Here is a 7,434-nt window from a genome sequence, read left to right on the forward strand (position 1 = left end):
TATAGGACGATGGTATTTGGACACTAGAAGTGTTTCGGGACGTACCGGGAAGGAACCGGGTCACCGGAAGGGGTTCCGGGCACCCCCCCCCCCCCCCCCGGCAAGTTATGGGCCTTATGGGCCAAAGGAGGGGATAGACCAGCCCACAAGGGGGCTGGTGTGCCCCCTACCTTGTTTGGCCAGCCCTAGGGAAGGAAAAGGGGGAGGGCTAGCCCCTCTCGTCTTTCCCTCTCATGAGAGAAAGGAAAGGGGGGCCGGTGCGCCACCCCCCCATGCCTTTCCCCGCACTCCAAATAACGAAAGGGAGGGCACGGCTTGGGAGGGACCCCTAGTAGGATTCCTCCTACTTGGGCGCCTCCTTTGGGTGCTCATCCCTCCCTCCCACCTATATATATGTGGGAGGGGGCGCCTAGCACATAACTGATCAATTGTTAGCCTTGTGTGGCGCCCCCCTCCATCGTTTACACCCCCAGTCATACTTTCGTAGTGCTTAGGCGAAGCCCTGCGAAGATCACTTCACGATCATTGTCACCACGTGTTCGTGCTGACGGAACTCATCTACTACATCGACATCTTGCTGGATTAAGAAGGCGAGGGGTGTCACCGAGCTGAACGTGTGCAGAATGCGGAGGTGCCATGCGTTCGGTACTTGATCGGTTGGAGCGCGAAGAAGTTCGACCACATCAACCGTGTTGTGAAATGCTTCCGCTTACGGTCTACAAGGGTACATAGACACACTCTCCCCCTCGTTGCTATGCATCTCCATGGATAGATCATTGTGTGTGCGTAGAATTTTTTGTTTTCCATGAAACGTTTACCAACAGTGGCATCCAAGCCAGGTCTATGCGTAGATGATATGCACGAGTAGAACACAAAGAGTTGTGGGCAGTGATAGTCATACTGCTTACCACCAACGTCTTATTTTGATTCGGCGGTATTGTGGGATGAAGCGGCCTAGACCAACCTTACATGTCCATGCACATGAGACCGATTCCACCGGCTGACATCCGACTAGTTTTGCATAAAGGTGGCTGGTGGGTGTCTGTTTCTCCTACTTTAGTTGAATCGAATTTGACTACGGCCGGTCCTTGAAGAAGGTTAAAACAGCAAACTTGACGAATCACCGTTGTGGTTTTTGCCGTAGGTAAGAATGGTTCTTGCTAGAAACCCGTAGCAGCCATGTAAAACTTGCAACAACAATGTAGAGGACGTCTAACTCGTTTTTGCAGGGTATGTTGTGATGTGATATGGTCAAGACATGATGTGATATACGTTATTGTATGAGATGATCATGTTTTGTAAGATATCAGGCAACCAGCAGGAGCCTTATGGTTGTCTCTTTATTGTATGAAATGAAAACGCCATGTAATAGTTGGTGAGATGACCACGACGCAACGATGGAGATCAAGGTGTCGAGCCGGTGACGATGGAGATCATGACGATGCTTTGGAGATGGAGATCAAAAGAACAAGATGATGATGGCCATATCATGTCACATATTTTGATTGCATGTGATGTTTATCTTATATGCATCTTATTTTTCTTAGAACGACAGTAGCAATATAAGATGACCCCTTCACTAAATTTCAAGGTAAGTGTTCTCCCTGAGTATGCACCATTGCTACGGTTCGTCGTTTCGAGACACCACGTGATGATCGGGTGTGATAGACTCTACGTTCACATACAACGGGTGTAAGACAATTTTACACATGCAGAATACTTGGGTTAAACTTGACGAGCCTAGCATGTACAGACATGGCCTCGGAACACTGGAGACCAAAAGGTCGAACGTGAATCATATAGTAGATATGATTAACATAGAGATGTTCACCATTGATGACTACCCCATCTCACGTGATGATCCGACATGGGTTTGTTTATTTGGATCACGTATCACTTAGATAACTTGAGGGATGTTAATTTAAGTGGGAGTTCACTAGTAATTTGATTAATTGAACTTAAATTTATCATGAACTTAGTCTTAATAGTTTTTGCATATCTATGTTGTAGATCAATAGCTCGCTATATAGCTCCCCTATTTTTGATATGTTCCTAGAGAAAACTAAGTTGAAAAATGATAGTAGCAATAATGCGGACTGGGTCCATGATCTGAGGATTATCCTCATTGCTGCATAGAAAAATTATGTCATTGATGCACCGCTAGGTGACAGACCTATTGCAGGAGCAGATGCAGACGTTATGAACATTTGGCAAGCTCGATATGATGACTACTTAATAGTTTAGTGCGCCATGCTTTACGGCTTAGAACCGGGACTTCAAAAGCGTTTTGAACGCCACGGAGCATATGAGATGTTCCAAGAGCTAAAATTGGTATTTCATACTCATGCCCATGTCGGGAGGTATGAGACCCTGACAAGTACTTTGCCTACAAGGAGGAGAATAGCTCAGCCAGTGAGCATGTGCTCAGAATGTCTGACTACTACAATCGCTTAAATCAAGTGGGAGTTAATCTTCCAGATAAGATAGTGATTGATAGATTTCTCTAGTCACTATCACCAAGCTACTAGAACTTCGTGATGAACTATAATATGCAAGGGATGACGAAAATGATTCCCGAGCTCTTCGCGATGCTAAAATCGACGAAGGTAGAAATCGAGAAAGAGCATCAAGGTGTTGATGGTTAACAAAACCACTAGTTTCAAGAAAAAAGGTAAGGGAAAGAAAGGGAACTTCAACATGAATGGCAAGCAAGTTGCCACTCCCGGGAAGAAACCCAAAGCTGGACCCAAGCCTGAAACTGAGTGCTTCTACTGCAAAGGGAATGGTCACTGGAAGCGGAACTACCCCAAGTATTTGGCGGATAAGAAGGATGGCAAAGTGAACAAATGTATATTTAATATACATGTTATTGATGTTTACTTTACTAGTGTTCGTAGTAACCCCTGGGTATTTGATACCGGTTCAGTTGCTAGATTAGTAACTCGAAACAGGAGTTGCAGAATAAATAGAGACTAACTCAGGGCGAGGTGACGATGTGTGTTGGAAGTGATTCCAAGGTTGATATGATCACCATCGCACGCTCCCTCCACCTTCGGGATTAGTGTTGAACCTAAATAAATGTTATTTGGTGTTTGTGTTGAGCATGAATATGATTAGATCATGTTTATTGCAATACGGTTATTCTTTTAAATTAGAGAATACTCGTTGTTTAGTTTACATGAATAAAACCTTCTATGGTCATACAGCTAATGTGAATGGTTTATTGAATCTCGATCATAGTGATACACATATTCATAATTGATGCCAAAATATGCAAAGTTGATCATGATAGTGCAACATACTTGTGGCACTCTGTTTAGGTCATATTGGTGTAAAGCGGATGAAGAAACTCCATGCGGATGGACTTTTGGAATCACTTGACTATGAATCATTTGATACTTGCGAACCATGCCTCATCGGCGAGATGACTAAAACTCCGTTATCCGGAACAATGGATTGAGCTAATCACTTATTGGAAACAATACATACCAATGTATGCAGTCCGATGAGTGTTGAAGCACGCGGCAGTGTCGGTGGGAAACGACACCTATTGGATCACAAGAATCCCTACTGCGGTTGCGGGGCGCGGGGTTGAGAGAAGAGCGGGTCTAACAGAGAAGCACGCAGTTCGTTTATCCAGGTTCGGGCCGCGAGGATGCTAAAACCCTACTCCTGCTTTGGTGGTTGTATTCTGTGTTCTTGAGCTAGCTACGGAGTGTAACGAGCTCCAAAAAGCTGAATCCTTCTCCTGGTCGCCTCGGGCCTCCTTTTATAGGAAAAAGGGGCTGCCACAGTGGCACACGGGAGGTGGAAAGGTCTACAGTGGCAAGAGGTTATCCCTCGTATTACAGGACAAGGTGCATTTAATGCACTGCTTAGGTGTCCTCTTACTTTATCGGGGACGAGGGCGAGGCCCGTCCCGTCCGTCGCCGCTCCTCTAGGCTTCGACACGCACCCTGGCCAGCGGTGCATGCGGTGCCATGTAGGCAGGCAGGCAGCTGAGGTGGCGTGGTGGTGGAACCTCCACGAAGGGTTGCATGTAGCCACGCAGGTGCCTGCCCAGCTGGTTGGGTTGGCAGCTACATGCGAACGGCGATGGAGACTTGGTTGGTGCGGGCTCGATGGTGGCCCTTCTCATCTTCACTTGATCTTGACTATTCTTTGTCTTCACAAAGATCTGCATGCCACCACAAAGGTGCCTCCCGAGCCCTGTCCCAACACATGTGTTGAGTGTTGGTGGGCTCGAGGGTGGCTCGCTCGGCTAGCGTGGGCGAGCTGCCCCGGCAAGGGTCTTGCCGGGGCCGCTGGGGCCGCCCCGGCAAGGATCCTTGCCGGGGAAACCTGCTTCGCCCATCTGATCTTCGTGGCCTTGGTCCTTGTCGTCGCTTTGCTTTGTCTTGGGCTTCGGTCTTACCTCGGCTCACCTCCTCCGCTCTGCTTGGTGTGGCCGTGGGCGTGGCTCCGACTGCCCGTGCACAGGTAAAGGGGTACAAAAATGTGCACCTAGTTTTGTACATCAACAGGAGCCCCCGGGCCTGGGCCACACATAAGCGCGACACGTTGTTGGGTCAGGCCCAAAACGGTGCGCGGGCAGGCGGGGCGGTTTTTACTGCGGTAAGATTTTTCACGCGTTGCGCTTCCCACGACCCGCGCGCGCAGGCCGGCGTGGAGGGGCGTGCGTGACGTGGGCGGCATGCGTGGGGCGGTTTTCGCAAGCATGTGTCACATCGCAGTAAAGAGGCGGCTCGCGCCTTCCCCGTAAAGGGAGGGAGGCGGGGAGGTGCGGCTCATTTACTGAATGGGGCCGAGGTGCGGTCTTCAAGGCGTCCACTCCCCACGATCACGGGGTGGGGAGAGGTCGCCTCACTTGTCCCCTCGGTTCTGCACGTTTTCCATGCGTCTTCCATGCACTCGGGGTGGCAAACGGTGGAGGCGGGAAACCGGGCCGTCGCTGGTTGGGACAGCGGGTCGGTCCCGGTTCCCTGCGCCTCCCGTATCTTGATTGGCCGAGCGGGGCGGCCGAGCCCCAACCCTGTTCCTTTATAAAGAGCGGGAAGGGGGGATGGCATCCCGCATTCTTCCATCTTCTCCCTCCTTCTGCTTCTGCTCCTTCCTTCCATTCGTCATGGAGAAAGAGAATCCCGGTCCTTCGACGGTGGCGGCACGGGTCGCCGTTCGATAACGCGTCCCTCCTCCTCCTGCGCCCGCGGTGCCAGAGCCGGCCGCGAGGGGAAGGGGGAGGGGGCGAGGCCGTGGGCAAGGCCGGGGCAGAGGCCGCAGCGCTCGGGGAAGAGGAGGACAGGGTGGCGCGCCGACCTCGCCCCCGCCAGTAGATCCTCCTCCAATGGAGGGCCACGCTGGGGGCCCCTATGAATTCTTTGTCAGGCTGCGCCGGCCGCCGTGCCGTCGCCTTCGCCTCCCGACTCCATTTGCGCGGGAGATGGAGCTGGATCCGCTGCAATCATTGCGGCTGCATATGAGGGGTTGCGGGAACAGCGGTACATGGGCCGATGTCGAGTTCCCCGCCCCTCACGTCATGTATCTTCACCGAGGGTGGAAGACCTTCACTCGCCTCCACATCTTGACGGATGGGCTCACTCTCCATTTCAAACTAATGGAGGGTGGCCTCCTATCCGTCAAGATCTTCGGGACTCGCGTAAGGTGTTGCGTGGAGAGCTCTTCTGATGACGAAGATCCTTCCTCGAGCGAGAGTGGCGAGGAGGACAGTGGCAGCAACGACGAGGCCAGTGGGCGGCAGGATGACGGGTCCGACTAGGCGTCGGGCGCCGCTCCGAGCGGCACCGGCGACCCCATCATCCGCGTCGCCGGCTCCTTGAACTTCTCGGGGTCGTCTCCTCGGGCGGCTGGTGTTGAGAGGCTGCGGAAGAGGAACAGGGCGGGCGGCAAGGCCGTCAAGTCGAGTACGCGGGCACCGACGCCTTCGTCGCGTACTGACGTCCGGCCGCCTTGTCTTCGAGGTCTGCTTCCAGCGCCGCCATCACCATCCAGCCCTTGGTCGGCCACCAAGATGTTCTCTTGGTGTCTTCTGCCACTCGTAGCTCGCCTAGGCGCCCCTTTTGCCCTTTTCGCCTCCTTGACCTACCTCCTAAGGAGAGGGACAAGAAAGGGATTACGGGCATCTTATCTCTTTTTAGTCTTGTAAGCCTTCGGGCCTTTGTTAACTTTAGAACTTGTAATTCCCTTGTTCATGTTTTTCATTTCGTATGAACTGTACCTGTACGAGATGTTTTTTTAATGAAAAAGGGATGTTTGCCGGGATTTTCGTTCGTAGGTAAAACCCACGACAAGGAGTAAATCCTTGTTACCTTTAAGATAAACATTTTCTCGCCCGGCAACAGGCCTTGCTGTCCCCCCACTTCGCTCGACCTATCTCACGCGCTTGGCGGAGGCAGGGATGAGGTGGGCTTAGGCTCCTCGTTTCATTTCCTTGCTGCCGCGACTACGACCAAACTCGGTCCCAGGAAACGAGTCCTGGGGTCCGGAGTGAGGGGAGCACGGTAGCCTAAGGATAAAACGAGGTTTCACATACCTCAGTCCATAACGAAACGCATGATAAGGGATAAAGAACTTATCTGAATCTGCAGCCCTGGGCAACCTTGGCTTGCCACGGGTGGATCTTTGCTCTTGTAGCCCCCGGCAATACTGGCTTGCCGGGGCCCGGGCGTCGGTCTGTCCCCCTTCTTCCAAAGCAGCTCGGCAAGGATATTCATGTGTCCTGTGAACCAAAGAAGACAGAGAAGAACAGAAAGACGCGCACTCGACCTCTAAGCTAGGGGTTAGCCGCCGCTAAGCACTATCAACCCTAACCAAGGACGAGACCCGACCTAGCATGCATGCTATAACTTGGGGCGCCAGCGCTTCATTTATTCTCGCTCAGGGTCTGCGCCTGGCTTTGTACAAAGGGTCACATGCCTTGCGGCAAAGCTCGTACAAATGGTGGCTTGCCGGGAGGCCCGGCAAGCTGCGCCTTATGGGTAAAACCTGCGAAGACGCTCGATGTTCCAGGAGATACTCACTGGTACAGCATCCTCAGTCTCTAGGCGGACTGCGCCAGGCCTGGTGACTCGTATTACCTGATAAGGGCCTTCCCACTTCGGCGTCAAGTTGTTGGAATTCTTGGCCGACTAAACGCGCCGAAGAACAAGGTCGCCTTCCTCAAAGCTTCGGGCATGAACCTTGCGGCTATGGTAGCGGCGCAAGGCTTGCTGGTAGCGTGCCGCTCTCACAGCCGCCCGAAGACGATCTTCCTCAAGGAGCGTCGCGTCATCTTGGCGCAACGACTCTTGCTCAAGCTCGTCATAAGCGAGCACTCGAGGTGACCCGTATATGAGTTCCATGGGGAGAACTGCTTCTGCCCCGTATATCAGGGCAAAAGGTGTCTGGCCGATGGCTCGATTTGGCGTCGTCCTGATT

The sequence above is a fragment of the Triticum urartu genome, chromosome 2 (assembly GCF_003073215.2).
Source record: "Triticum urartu cultivar G1812 chromosome 2, Tu2.1, whole genome shotgun sequence".
Lineage (NCBI taxonomy): Eukaryota > Viridiplantae > Streptophyta > Magnoliopsida > Poales > Poaceae > Triticum > Triticum urartu.